General features: G+C 41.2%; 1 pseudogene; it reads right to left on the bottom strand.

The window, feature by feature from the left end:
• LOC119530459 overlaps positions 1-15,707 on the bottom strand; it is a 42,752-nt pseudogene extending 27,045 nt beyond the window's left edge.
• Between the last annotated feature and the right edge of the window lie 244 nt (positions 15,708-15,951).

Below are 15,951 nucleotides of genomic sequence, written 5' to 3'. Positions count from 1 at the left end.
CAGAAGCTGAGGCTTAAAAAATCTCTTGCAAAACAGGGTTCACCCTTTTTTGTCCACCATGTGAACAAGCCTGGGCTGGTCTGTTGGAGGAAGAGAACAGACATGGGGGGATGCCCCAGCCCTTCCAGCCGAGGCCCCATACATGTGAGTAAAGGTAAACTCAAACCTCAGTTGAACCTAACCCGCCCAGATTAGGAAAATTTCCTAGTAAGCGTTGGAATGGTGAAAAACGTTAACTTTGTTACCACTAAATTTTGGGGTGATTTGTTACACAGCAAATGCTAGCTAATACAATGAAAATTCACTCCTTTCTACCTATTCTGTGGGGAAACTTAATTCTGAAGTAACAATATGAGACTCTTGGTTGACATCACTTTAGAAAACAAAGGTTAACAAAACTTGCAAGTACCAATAATGTCCTGTGTATCTGGTCGTAAGACTTCTGAAAATCACAAGCATCCAGAATACAGCTGGGAATTTGGGCAAGTGTCAATGTGAAAGATGCTCAAATACAAGGAAATTCCTTGTCATAATATGTGTATAATTTATTAATGGCAGAAGCACGGGGTCATTTCTAAGCCTTTATATCATAACCTGCTGAAACAGAATTCTGTAAAAATATTGTAGCAGTTTTAAAAGATTTGTGATTTGTTATCTACGGCAACTATCAGTTTGTATAATGGTTACAAATGATATATTAGGAGCATTATTGGTTAAAGAAGACTAGACACCAGCACTCATGTGGGCTGACAGCAGAAGCCACCACAGTGGTACGAGGCAGGGAAGAAAATCACCACCTCTGAGTCCAAGAAACATTGCAGTAGGAGCACACACAAGCCCTGTATATTTCACGAACCCCTGAGGGCATCTTGTACCATTGCGCAGAACTATAGTTGATGATCACAGCAAGGACTCAGAGGCATTAAGAAAATGTTAAATGATGTTCAATGTACTCTGCTTAACGATGCTGAGAAGAATGAAATCCATTTTATTATGACTTCCATGAAAATGGCTAAATTTTTCAAATTTGGTCCTTAAAGGTTTTAAAGCTTCAGCTCACTGGAAAACTCACTTCTTTGTGACATCTCATGTTTTGATGATACCGATTGGTGAGGTGCTAATTTAGACATTATTCATGTGGCATTATAATGGCTTCTTAGACTATAACACAACAATAATTTCCAAAGACAGAAAGGAAGTGTTGTCCAGCAAGTGGAGGACAGAGCAGTACTTTGTTCAAATCAGGAGATAGATGCTGATGTGACTTCATGGTGGTGGTTGCTTTTTTTAAGCATCTGTCAGCATTCTGTGGCCTCCACTGTTTTTAGTTCACAGTTCCCTTGGGTCAGATGCCATCATTAACCACCCTGCCCCTTCCTCAGCAAGTGCTGGATTGACCCTCAGTTGTCTTTGTTCAGCAATTTCTTTAGATCAGCATCCAGAAGGAGTTCCTCTTTAGCAAGCCTGCATGCAGCCACACTCAAACCCCTAATTCTCCTCCATCTTGCGGTCCATCTTCACTGTTGTTTCCTGGATATGGCATAATTATTGTCATCACAGTTCTGGTCCCTAAAAACATTCATTGAGGGCCAACAAACCAGTCTCTGTGTGGGACATAATTAGTGGTTCCTCTGTCCTTTGTCCCATGTCATTTATGACATCATCCAACAGGTCCAATTTTGGAGCCAAATTCCCACACCCTAAGCTAAAGCCCTCTAATTTAAGAGTCTTAAAACTAAAACTATAGGCTTATGAAGTATACTACTCTTGTGGTGCTTTTATTAAGTTATCCAGCTTTCCTATCTGTTATCTAACTTTTACATAGTCAAACACTCTCCAAATACCAGCTCTCTGCTATTTTAGATTTTGTCTTGGACAAAAGTGTTTCTAGATGCCATGTGGAAGTTTTGAAAAAAGCCCAGACTTTGGCATCAGACTTGAGTTCTAGTCTTGGTTCTGTCCCATGTTAAACATGCAAACTTTGACAATTTACTTAACTTTTCCTGGGGCTCAGATTCTTTTCTTAAAATTTATTTTTATTTATTTTTATTTTTTAAATTAGAGAAGTTGTGGGTTTACAGAACAATCATGCTCTATAAGGCAGTCATTGCAAGAGTGATAATTCATGTAGGTAGAGTGCCCAGTATGGTTTTTGACACATAGAAGTTAATAAATATTGATCCCCTTTCATTTTTTTCCTTTCTTCATAATTAACCTATATCTCATTTAGGATATTATCCTCCAGATTTTTGCATGCTTTGACTAAGGCAATGTATAACCATACTTTTCAAGCATTTTTGTGAACTTCCAGATTCTCACCAAGTATGTAGGGGAGAGGGGAGAGTTGGGTTAGGCAAAACTATAAATTACCCTTTATACGTTATGAATGGGATGGTATTTGAGACCATGTCTCACAAACTTTGTCTCTTGATACCATGCTCCCACCTGTCACATATTCTCCCCATTTAAACACCCCAAAATTCAAGAATGGTGGAAGCACTTGTAGGGAAAACCATTTTCTTTCTCTCCTAGCATTTCTGTCTTGGCTTCCAAAATGGAAACTTCTGCCCTCTAAAATAATTGTAAATGCAACTTCTTCCCTTCTCATCATTCCTTCCTTCATTTTTTTCCCCCAAGGAATGAGCAGAGACTAATCTGATTAGAGGTATTAAGAAAGTACTGAACTAGCTCTGCCCCTCTGGGGTATCTCATTAGGGCCATCCTGCCTGTGAGACAAGCTGCCCCTCTGCCCAGCCTCCATGAGCTATTCCAAGCTAGAGGACCACAGTGTGAGAAGCAGAATCCCCATCCTCCATTCAGCTGCCTTGTGTGTGCACTGCAGATCCAACACCCACCTTCCAGGGGTCCTAAGATGTAGCCTTGATGAAAAGAGTAGAAACCCTGACTTAAGGCATAGTCTTATTCTCCAATCCAGCTTTTTTTTTTTCCACCAATAAAACCAATATTAAGATCCCTAATAGATGCCTGAGACCTGTTCCTCATTTGGTGCTTCAAAGATTTCAACAACAACCTATGAGGTGTGAACAGGATTTAGAATGACTTATCTCTTCTCTTCCTTCTTACTAATGCATAGTCATTGTGTGTACATTATCAGAGGAGACCCTTAGGCCACAAACTACCTTCAGTCCAACCTCTCTCATTCTACACACAAAGAAAAAAATAGGCCCGGAGAAACTGAGTGATCCAAACTCTTGTAACTAGACAGTGGCAGAACCATGGCCTGAAACCCAGGTGGCCTGATGCCTTGTCCTGGCTCTTGCCAGGGCACCATGATGCCTCCTTGTGATGGCTGATTTCATGTATCTACATTACTAGGTTGTGGTGTTCAGTTATTTGGTCAAGCAAGCACTGGTCTGCTTGTTACTATGAGGGGATTTCATAGATGGATTTTCATCTATAGTCAGTTGATTGCATTAAAGCTGATTACATCTACAATCAACAAAGGAGACAGCCCTCAGCAATGAGGGGCGTTTCTTTATCCAGAACTAAGAATTTCAGAAGGCAGAAAGAAGAATTCCTGCTCCTATTTCAGCAGTCAGCTTTTCCTGATGAATTCAACTTCACCTTCATCAGAGTTTCCAACTAGTGGCCTGCCCTATGGAATCCAGACTTGCCAATCCCATGATTGCCTGAGCAAATAACTATAATAAATCTCTTAACATTTACATTATATACATATATACTGTAAGTTCTGTTTCTCTGGAGAATTCTGACTAACACAGTCTTGCTGCCCAATCAAAATTCAAAGCAAGTATCTTCTAGGGGATGAAATTTGTTAGACCCTCACATTGGGTTCTGACTCTCACCCCCTAGGTTTCCATCCTGTGTCCAGTTAAGAGATAGTTATTACTAGCTGCTGGTCCTCTTATCCCACCTGCGTTGAAGGACTGCATGCACAGCAAATCTGAGCATCTGTTACGGTTTGCTAAAGCTACCAGAATTCAATATACCAGAAATGGGTTGGCTCTTACAATGGGGATTTATTAGTTTGCAAATTTGCAGTTCTAAGACATGAAAATGTCCAAAATGAGGCATCAACAGGATGAAACCTTCTCTGAAGAAAGGCTGCCAGCATCTGGAACCCTCTGTCACTTGGGAAGGCACATGGCCTGCATCTGCTGGTCCTTCTCTCCCAGGTTTAGTTGCTTCAGCTTCTGGCTTCAGTGGCTTCCTCTCTCAACTTCTCTGGGGCTTCCCTGAGCTCTCTGTGTTTCTCTCTTAGCTTCTGTATGTGTTTTATCCTCTAATAAAGGACTCTAGCAAAGGATCAAGATCCACCCTGAATGAGGTGGGTCACATCTCAATTGGAATAACCTAACCCAAAGGACCCACCTATAACAGGTCTGCACCCACAGGAATGGATTAAAAGAACATGGCCTTTTCTGGAATACATGACAGCTGCTAACCACTGCAATCCCTAACATGTCTCTGGACCCCAGGAGAACAGAAATGTCACAGGGTACAATTCCTGAGTCTTCCAAATCAAAATTTCCTAATTTGGAAGACTGTGTAGGTGTTGTGTAAGACATGCAGGATCAGTCCTAAGGTCCCAGGAACATCAGAGCATCGATCATTTTTGCCATGGCTAAGGTCTATAGCATTATCATATTCTTCTCTTTTTTAATACATAATATCATAAGTTTAGAGCCCCCTAGTATGATGAAAATGTGGTAGCAATGATATTTCACATTGGGATACAATTTTGCCTAGTTATTTCCAAATGAGGGAGGATTCTCATGAGAAATGCAAATAACACATGTACCTTGGACCATGAATATATCCCTAGTTGAATTTCCCAGCTATCCTATATGTCTGGAATCATGGATTTTCCAACCATTCCAACAAAGGCAGAGGGTTAAAGTCTTTGGAAATACACTGCTTATAGAACTCACAGATAAACTGAATCTCCACTTCCAGCTCTTACATGCTTATGCTTGATGTCAGCTTACTGGGCAGCATCAACAGCAGCTGGGGCCCCTGCTGTCTACAGGGTAGCAAGACCCATGGACGGCGAGCAGAAGGGGGATGGTTCCTAGACTGAGGAGGTGATGAGGACCTTCAGAGTGTGTAGCTGGGCACGTGGTCCTGGGAGGAGCATGGTGTAGGGCAGAAAGGGATGCTCTGTACATCCCTTTATGCCTTGGCTTCCTGAAAGCTCTTTACTGTCAGTAGCTATCTCCCAAAAAGAAATGGCTGCTGCTGTCACAGTGCAGTGAGACTCAGGGAAGAGCCTGCAGTCTACCAACCTCATGGCTGATGTTTTTGTGGTTTTTTTTTAACATTTTATTTTGGAATAAATTCAAAGTTATAGGAACAGTTGCAAAAACCATACAAACCCCATACACAGAACTCCAGCATTCCCTGACCCCCGCCGATACCCCCCGATACCCCCCGATCCACAAACTTAAACATGTTGTCTCACTGCTATTTCTTTCCCTCCTTTCCTCCCTCTGTCCCTTCCTCCCTCCCTCCCTCCCTCCCTCCCTCTCTCCCTGTCTATCATCCATCATCTATTGCTCTGTCTTCTGGACATATGAGAGCTAGCTGCACACATCCTTGAACAAACACTTTAATTCTCTTATACAATTCCCATGAACAAGAACATTCTTTTATGCAATCCCATCAAGCGCAGCTAAGAAGTACAAGAGATTCAACGATGATACAAAGCTTGCATTCTATATTTCCTTTTCCTTATGTCTCAACTATGTCCCTTTGAGCATGGCTGATGTTTTAAATGTCCTAATTAGAGATTCATTTCTTAATGGGGTTGGTATTTTTTAAAAATTTGAGTCATTTTATTTGTAATCTCCCTCTTTTGCTATTATCATCCCCAATAGCCTAAATAATGGACCAGACAAAGGCTACCTTTTACGAAGGAGTTATGATGTAAGAAAAGCATCTATCAGATAAGAAATGGAAGGGGTAAAAAGTCATTTTGTCCAGGAAGACTATGAGAATGAAGCAGTCATCTTTGTGTGTCCTGACTTGACCTTCTGGGGCCAAATTCTAGAGCAAGGAGCAATAAGATGGATTTAAGGAGAAATGCAAAAAGCAGAGAGGGTTTTTGCCCACTCCTGTGATCAGGAAATGTATTACTTGTGTCACTCATCAGCAGGCAAGCTGCATCTCCAACTCCAACTACTGGAGGAGACCACCATGCAAGGTGCCTCTACTGTGACTGGAAGGCAGAGTGAAAATGAAGGGCACATCCAAGTTAGTCAGAGAAGGCTGAGTTAGCACTCTCAAGCTTTGTTCAACAGCCTGCAGCCCCAAAGGACTCACAAGAGCCCAGAATGTCAATGATGGGCTGATTGGAGAGCTTGCCAAGGAAGAAATGAAGTGACCCCATGGCAAAGGACTGCAGGGCACCCCACCCAGGTTGGGAACAGACTGAGATTCTCAGCCAGACTCGGGATTCACAGAGGCAGTGCCTCTTGAATCAAGCTAAGAGAACAGACTATGTGGTAGTTTGCCTGCAAACACAGCTGCTATCAACTCCTGCCATACCTGCATGTGCATGCCACTCTTCCTGGGAAGACATGGAGTCTGCCTTCCTCTTGAATCTAGCTGGACCTGTGCCTTGTTTTGACCTACAGATTGTGGAAGAAGTGAGGCTGTGCCAATCTGGAGACCAGCCTGGCAGCTTTTGCTTTTGCTCTCTTGGAAGTCAGTCACCAAGCTGTAAAAAAAAGAAAACTCAGGCTACACTACAGAATAATGATGTGAGGACGTGAGGAAAAAGGCCTTAGATGTCCTTTCCTCAGAGGATGAAAGGCCATTTTGGATGTTCCAGCCCCAGCCAGCCTCCCATGGCCGCATGAGTGACCTCAACCACACCATGTGGAGTGGAAAAATCGCCTAGCTGAACCTAGTCAATCCACAGAATCATGAGAAGTAGTAGTTATTTTGATTGTTAAAACTTCGTGGTTTTAAGCCAGCAAGTTTTGAGATGGTTTGCTCTGTAGCGTTAGAAAACTGTAACAAACACAAGTTCACAAGCAACGGATTGCACCAGTGGGATTTGCCTATCCATTACCAGCCCAGGCAAGCACTTTGTAGTAGAAGCCAGCAAGGATCCAGAGGACAGACAGCCCGTGGATCCAAGGCTCTCTCTCCCCTACTTCCCGTGCACCCAGGAGTGATCCTGGGGAGGAGCAGCAGGAGGAAGAAAAACAACTTAGAAAGGTGGTGTAGTGGGCAGAATAACGGACCCCCGAAGAGCTCCATGTCCTAATTCCTGGAACCTGTGAATACGTTACCTTACACAGCACAGGGAAATTAAGATTGCAGATGGAATTAAGGTTGCTTATCAACTGATCTTAAAATAGATTATCCTGGAATTTATGGGTGGTCCCAGTGTAATCACAAGAGCCCTTTAATGTGGAAGAAGGAGGCAGAAGAGTCAGGTCAACATGATGAGATGTAAGGAGACCTCAGTCCACTGTGGCTGTTTTGAAGATGGAGGAAAAGAGCTATAAACCGAGGAACAAGGGCAGCCTCTAGATGTTGGAAAGTGCAAGGAAACAGATTGTCCCCTAGAGCCGCCAAAAGGAACACAGCCCTGTTAACACCTTTGTTTTAGCGTAGCGAGACCTATTTCAGACTTCTAAACTACAGAACTGCAAGATAATAAATTTACCTTTTTTTAAACCCCCAAGTTTCTGGTCAGTTTTTATAGCAGCAATGAAGACTAATACAGGGAGTCAATTATAAGTGATTGAATAATTATGCAAAATAAGATTTTCTTAAACCAGACGAAACTGGGATAGCTTTAAATGGCAATTTAAACAATTTCCTCCTCTCCTGTCACCCAGTGTGGGGAAGTCTGGAGAAATAAGATCGGATCATTTATGCAGAAAAAAAAGAAGCTACCTTTTGCTTTTCACACTCCTGAGTCTAGTGAATTCAATGAGGGATACTTGTTGCCATCCTTTGTTCTGAGGCTTGATTTTCTGTTGAAATGAACTCCCCCTGGAGAAATCACACATTAAACTTTTCAGAATGAATGCGTTTATCTGATTGCTTCTGAAAACAGGGCTTCAGTGAGGGCAGTGAGGAGGATAGAGGCAAGGCTGGAGCCCCTAGATGCCTGGGAGTCGGGGAGGGTAGTCCCGACTCAAAGAGCACAGAGCTGTCCTCGAGCAGAACCGAATCAGTCCCTCACAACACTGTCTCCACAAACGGTCTCAGAGGGGCCATAAACTCTGCATCGCGTGGCACTGAGTGCAGGGAGGAGTTCATTATGTCCCACAGCGAGACCAATCGCTTCACGTTACTTAGGGCTTTCACATTTTCATGGCTCCTTTCCGCTGCATTTTAGATACCTGTGGTTTCAGCTCTGTAATTGGAGTCCCACATGTCCTCACTGGTCTCTGACCCTGCAAAGTAGAGGCTTTGTGAATTAAAAGTTAAGTAATATGAAAATGTTAAAATAAAATTTTGATCATCGTCAATTAGTGTCTTTGCTCTTCGAATCATTCTTAACAACTTGTTAGAAATAACATTGAACAAGGATTAAAGAAATACTGTATTCTAAGCCCCACACCATTGTAATGGTCGCTGGCACTGATGATTCCTGAAATGCACAAGTGCTTGGGGTACTTTAAGGACAACAACCCAGGTACCTTGGTTGCTCTAGAGTGTGCCTTTAATTTAACAGCCGAGCTTGTCCAGAACAGGGAATGAGGGGGACAAAGCAGGGTTAGGGGGAGGGAGGAAAATAAGAATCTAGTGACTGCTAAAGTCACTGGGAGGCAGGATAAGAGCTTGTGAGCATGCATCAGACTAACTAGGCTCTGTATCACTCCAACACTGTGACTTTTGACTTTTGAAGGTAACTTAACCTCTCAGTGCCACTATTTCTATCTAAGAAAAAGTGTGGGGGTGGAAATAATAGTGCCTGCATTATAGGGTTGATATGATGAGTAAATAAGTTAATTCATCTAAAACACTTATTTCTAGGTAGATAGTAAATATTTGATGGATGTTAGTCATTTTTATATAGACCTCCAAATCTGAGAAATCAACACTTTTACCAGACCACAGATATTTTTGTCATTTATTGATCCTTTTTTTTTTTTAAGATAAGTGCTAGATCATTGTGATCCCCACCTCACACGAGGTTGGTGTCTAGTTCCTCACATATCTAGAGTCCCGGGAAACATCCGAGAAGACTGATGCCGTTTCCACGTTCCCTTATCTGGCCTCTGGTTTCCCAATCCCTGCCTTTCCCCATGTGGTTCCAAGATCAGAATGTTTAGTCCATCTGTCCCAAAGGGGTTTGGATTTTCTCTTCATTTGTACTTCTTGAAATAATATGCTTCCTAGGCACAGATTGTTCCTTCATCACTAAAAAAGGTCAAGTATTTATTAGTCTGTGTATAAACATGACAACAAAGGAGCCCTTGTAAAAATGGAATGTTCAGCTTGGATAAAACACAGAGTAGTTCCTCTTGAATCTGGCAAATTACCTTGGATTTCATCTTCTTTAAATACACCATGTTAAATTCTGTTAATTTCTGGAATTCCCGAGACTTACTTACAACCTCCTATGCACCCTTTGAGGTGCAAGTTTCTTCATTTATCGAGCCTATAACTGACTTTTTTTTTTTTTTTTTCAATTCAAACACCTGAACCCCATTACTATGGATAGGAGGTATTTTCTCATCTATATCCCACAACCACTTACCTCAAAAAGGGGAAATGACTTTTCTTTGCTCACCAGCAACCATTGCACACAAACATTATTCCCATCCTTTTGGGCAGCAACCTATAGAAGCCCAACCTCTGATTCCTCTTCTATTTTCCTCTTGCTCTTCAGCTGACATTAACCTAATACAGAGTTCTGTCACCTAGGTTTTCATCCCCATAATGGCAGCCAACCACCCAGCGCATTAGCTGCTTCCTTTCTTGAACCCCGATTCTTTCAGATGTTGTATATCATCTCTCTTTGTAAACATAGCTCTGATTCGGTGCTATGTATAGTCTGGGTTTAGAAAGGTTTTCAAATTTCTGCACTGTCTCTTTAAAAGCTGTTGTTGGTGCTGTTCTTTAAAGAAAATTGTCTTGCTTTCCTTATCCAATGAAAAATGGCCGAGGTTCCTTAATGAGCCATTTTCCAGCCATTCTCAGATAGAGGGGTGATCATGCTCCTATGTCCCCTTAAGACTAGCAGAGGAAAAACTATCACCTGTGATTGAGAAGCCCAGAATTTGCCTCTGGTTAGACTGGCAACTTAAATTGCGCCGAGTTTCTATTTGGGGCAATGGAAAAGTTTTGGTAATGGATGGTGGTGATGGTAGCACAACATTGTGAGCAGAATTAACAGCACTGAATTATATATTTAAATGTGGCTAAACGGGGAAATTTTAGGTTCTAAATATGTTACTAGGATGAAAATTTAAAAGACTAAAACATAGTACTGTACAATACAGTGAATCCTAATGTAAACTATGGACTATAGTTTAATGGTACAATTATAATAATATACTTTCATCAACTGTAACAAATATATCACACTAATGCAAGGTGTTTTCATACTTAGACAATCTTAGCAGGAGAAGGAATGTTGGTTCATCAAATTGTTTTTGTTTTTTTTTTAATTAGAGACAGAAAAATCATGCAGATTTTATATCCCCCCCCATTATTGTCTAAGTATTAGAACATTCTACATGAACACTTGAGTTGTCGTCATCATCTTCTTCTTGCTAGCCCTCTCCTTCTTTTCTTCTCCTTTGCCTTCCCCCCTTCTTCTTCTCCCTCCCACTTCATTTCTTCCTTCTCTTTCCTCTTCTCTTTTTCTTTTTCTTAACCTGACTTGCCTTTTTGTCCAGGGGGGCCAGGGGAACAGTGAGGCTTGGGAAAGAATCCACAACCTATTGGCTCACTAAATACTTATTTTACTGCTATGAATTTCTCTGGTATGTGGGAGGAAGTCACATGGTAGTGTTTTCCAACTTTGTGTCAACTCGGATTATTTTGTAAATACATAAGTGGATGTCAGCCTTGAAATTTAGGGCCTACCTTTCTCACAGGAAGTACAAAGTACATTTCATTCAAGTGAATAAAACAAACATCTGCTTTCATGGACTGGCCCCAACTTACTTTTATAGTTTTTTCTACTATACTCTGCATCTCTTCAATACACACACACTAACACATGCACACAAATGCTGTAAGCACATCATATTTTCCCTTTCCTCCAAGCTTAAAACAATTTCTGAGCTCCAACTAGGTGAATGAATGAAGGAATGAAATAAGCTATGCAATTATACCCTGTGCCTTTCCTCATATTTTCCCCACTTTTTGGAATACATCCCCTCTTGCCACCCCATAATTATTGAGGAAGTTTCTACTCATCTTTCAGGCCTAACTTGCTACTGCCTCTTCTTGAAGCCCTCATGGAGAATCACTCTATCCCTCCTCCTTACACTCACTGTGTTTTACCTCTTAAATGTCACTTTTGCTCTGCCATTATATTGCCTTTTTTGTTTGTTTGTTTGCTTGCTTGCTTGTCGTCCTCTCTCCTTACGATGCAAGTTCCTCATGGTAGGAAATGTCTTTTCCATCTGTGTATCTCCAAATCCAGCATAAGGTTGACATGAGCAAAACACAAGTTTTAGTTTCCTTGGCTGCTTAAGCAAAAACCATACAATCGTTTGGCTTAATCAACAGAAATTTATTTGTTCACGGTTTTGAGGCTAGAAAAAATTCCAAATCAAGGTGTCATCATGGTGAGGCTTTCTTCCCGAAGACTGTCGTTCTGGGGCTGGCTGCCAGTGACCCTTGGTCCTGGGCTCCTCTGTCTCATGGTAATGCACATGGCAGCCTCTTCCAGCCTCTCCCTTCTCTTCCGGGTTCCATTGATAGTCAGCTTCTGGCTGCTCCCTCTATGGCTTTCATTCTATCTGAATTTCATTCTGCTTATAAAGGACTCCAGTAATAGGATTAAGACCCATTCTGATTCAGTTGGGCCACAACTTAAGTGAAGTAACCTCATCCAGAGGTCCTACTTACAATGGGTTCACACCTACAGGAATGGCTTAAATTTAAAGCATATTTTCTGGGGTAATATAGCTCCAAAGCATCACAGCACTGAAATGTTTAAAGTATTGGTTTACCGTTTATTGAGCTCTGGGAGGATGACTTTCAGATTGTAGGCTTGGAGGAGAGATGAAGAGTGCTCACCAACTGAGAAACAGGATGAACGAGATGTTTGACAATCACTGCAATCTATAGGTCTGGAGCTAAAGTGAGGTCAAGATTCAATGTATACAGCCGGGAGTTACCAGCATGTAGAGGCGAGAAAACTATGAAAGTGGGTGAGAGCACCAACGAAGAGGGCTTAGAGTGAGAATTGAAAATTGAGGAGGGCTGAGAACAAACCCTGAAGAAAGTCAACATTTAAGGATGGATAATGGAAGAGATCCAGCAGTAGACTCTGAGAAAGAATGGTTTGATAAATAGGTAGAGAACAAAGAGGAAGTCGTAGAAGCCAACGGAGGAGTCAAATTCAAGAAGGATGGAGTGGTGATTAGGTTGAATGCTACAGAATTAGGACAACAGCCAGATAGGGGTACAAGGTCAATATAGGATTTTCAAAGGAGGGAAAATCAGATGATTTTATATAAATAGTTGATACTTGAAACCAAATGGGACTAGTGACTAAGGGAACAAAATTCTCATTAAGAAAATTATAAATCTTATCACATCTCCCCAGGAGAACCATATTCCAATCACAATTTTCTTGGCTCTTCCTTAAAAAATGGTTTGCAGGAATATGACACCTACTTTTGTCCCCAGCCTTTGACTGTGTTAGAGTAATTGAGGAACTCCAAACCATATGCCCTTCCTAGTTGATGAAGCCATATCTCACCGGGGGTCACTAGAGAAAGGCTATCAAGGAGAAGTTTAAGGACCTGAAGAACATTATTCATCCCCATTGATCCTCCAGGAGTAATAGAAGACAGGTCCTTAAAAGCAAAAGATGCCTTGAGAAAGGCATTCTGATTTATTACTATGATAACAATGATTATCACAATTTAATTTTTAGATGCCCTTGTCTATATTAGAAGAAAATATGGTTTTTTTTTGAAACAGATTAAATTCAAAAACAATTACATATTTTTATTTTCTTATTCAATTTTGGGGAGGAAAGGTGATCCATTTATCCATTCTTCCATCGATTCCTCCATCCATCCATCCATCCATCCATTCATCTATCCATCCAGTCAAACCAATTTTTAAAAGACCCTTTTATTTTTTGAGCTTTATGCAATGCCCTGAGCCCACAAAGAATAATTGGACCTGATTCCAGACCTCAGTGTATAGGAACTTAATCTAAAGCATCATTAAAATTAGGTCAGGAATCAGTAAATATATCAAATTTCTTTAAAATAAAATTTGAATATATGCTTTAGGCAGCATCTCTGTACTTCTTCAGTATACTAATACTCCCTGACATTAATGCTATCACTGATAAATGTCAGAGGGGAGAGTGATATTTTTGGAGCTGACTTTTTTTTACCCTATTACAAAAATAGATCATAAACACATACACATATGTCATAGAAAGAACTTAAGCTAATATTTCTATGCCAGGACAAGCATTAGCACACTTTAAAAGCTCACAGTTATATTTCTGTTGTCAGTTATGATCATCTGTTGGTTTGAACTCCTGATTTTATATCGCTATCAGAATCTGATATAATCTACTTAAATTTCACAAGTGTATGGGAATTTTATCATCAAAATTATAAAAATTTTGAAGAAAAATTGTAAAGAAGGCTGTGTGATTCAATATTTTCATATAAGCATCTTCATAAAGGCATGGAGCTAACTTAAGCCAACAAGTAATTATCCTTAATAACAATAACACAAAGCTGTAATTGAATTCAAATTCATGAACATTTTATTTTTAGGCAGTTGCTTCCTGTTCAGGACAGTCATCTAAGTCAGTATTTAGTTATAATTTATATTAAGCATATGCTTTGGGGGGAAGATCATATATACTTAGACAAAGGATAAATGATTCAAGGTTATACATGTCGTTCAACGACCCTATCACAGGCCCTTCTCTACTCCTAGAAGGTTGTTTGGTGCCTCCAATGTTGGAGGAGGCACTAAGGTTCATCTGGATTGCTGCTTGGAGAAGTGAAAGATATAATGTCTTTTAGGATCTCTGGAGAAGGAGAGTTTTCTCTAAGCTTGGACTGGACACCCTTACATAGAAATCCCTTGCTTGCTTGGTTGGCAGTTGGAAGATCATATCATACAACATGTGCTTTATTTAGTTCAAGGAGATTGTTGGGAGCAGTCTCAAAACAACAGATACAAGGCCTGAAGGAGCTCTTATTATTTATTCATGACAGGTTAGTAGTCTGATGGGTAAAGATTAGTATTGGTGGGATACTCAAGTAACAAATTTTATTTTCCTACTCCACTCTTAAAGTGAATCAGCCAGCTTTGCTGCAGTAACAAACAACTCCAAACATGTCAGATACAACCACAAAGAGATCAGAATGAAGAAGACATATGCATCAAAACTAGCCTCATGTCTTCATTCCGGATCCAGACTGAAAGAGCAGTCCATTGGTGGACATAGCTTTCTAGTGGTAGGAGGGAAAACAGCAAGACAACCCATAGAAATACACAATGACTCTTAAAGCTTTTTCTTCGATGAGGCACAGTCAAGTTCTGCCACACACCTTTGGCCCGAGTAGTCACACACCCAAGCCTGATTTCAAAAATGCAGAAGTTGTGTATTTCCCCACAAAAGGCACCCCAAGTTGTATACTCCTCTCTCTGAGGGACTATGAGTTGCAGGAAATAATAACATAATCTACTACCCCCTGTTCCTTGCTGCAGCCTCCATCCAATTACAGTCCATTCCCTTAAACCCCTTCTCTTCAATACCAGCTCGAAGAGGGTACTATGAAGAGTTCCACTGAAGATGACTAGGCACAGGAAGTGAGGCTGGAGCAGCCATTGCTTCCACACTTCCATGTTTTGTTCTCATCCACCTCTTAATGCAGAGGCAAAGTGGGTTGGGCAGGAGAATTGAAGATAAGGCAGACGACAAATTAAAGAGCCGAGAGCTTTCTTGTTAACCAAAGGGGTCACTGGGGTCATGCCTGGGGCAAGGGGCAGAGTGACCTCTACGTGTATCACTGGAGAACTGTGCCGGAGACAATGTGCTAGAATTAAGCCCAACCCTCAATGCCATCATCTTCTTCAATTAATATTTACTGAGCAGCCGCTGAGATCCTGGGCCCTGCACTCAGACCTACAAACTCTCTTGGGTTGTGAAACACTTAGGCTAATTTGCACATTGAAAAGCACACTGACAGAGGAAGCCCACTTTTTTTTTTCCCCTCCCCAGTCACCCTGGGAGAGAACATCTCTTCTTCATTCATGTGTGGAATCCCAATTAAATATAGTAAACAAAGGGAACTTCTTACATTGTAATTTTCCTCCCTCTCCCCTTGTTTTACTTGCAGTCTGGATTTATTGCTCAAGAATTGCCTCCTTGAAGCATCATCCCCTATTAACCAGAGAGATAAAAGCCATAAAGGGAAGGGAACTCCTTCAGTTCTCTTTGCCAGTTGTGAGACAGAGCAGCCGCGTTTACAAGGGGAGTTGACATCTGTTGACTGAGACAGCCTGTCCTGCACCAGGGCTGTGCGCATGCTCGGAATGCAAATGGCAGCTCTCAGAGAAGGAGCCAGGGTTTGATAGCTGCTTGAGCCCAGAGCAAATCTGCTTGGGCACTAGGAAAGAAATTGTGTAGTTTGGAATTTTTTTAAAGTGGTTGGCTTGTAAAGCAACAAAATGTGGCTTTTTCCCCCTTAGCCTATCACAACTGTTAGAGTAAGTAGTGTGACTTAAGAAAGAGCAATTCTATCACAAATCAATGTAATATTTAGTCCATAT

This window comes from Choloepus didactylus, chromosome 3 (genome assembly GCF_015220235.1).
Source record: "Choloepus didactylus isolate mChoDid1 chromosome 3, mChoDid1.pri, whole genome shotgun sequence".
Lineage (NCBI taxonomy): Eukaryota > Metazoa > Chordata > Mammalia > Pilosa > Megalonychidae > Choloepus > Choloepus didactylus.
This window is presented reverse-complemented; position numbering and strand designations above follow the sequence as displayed.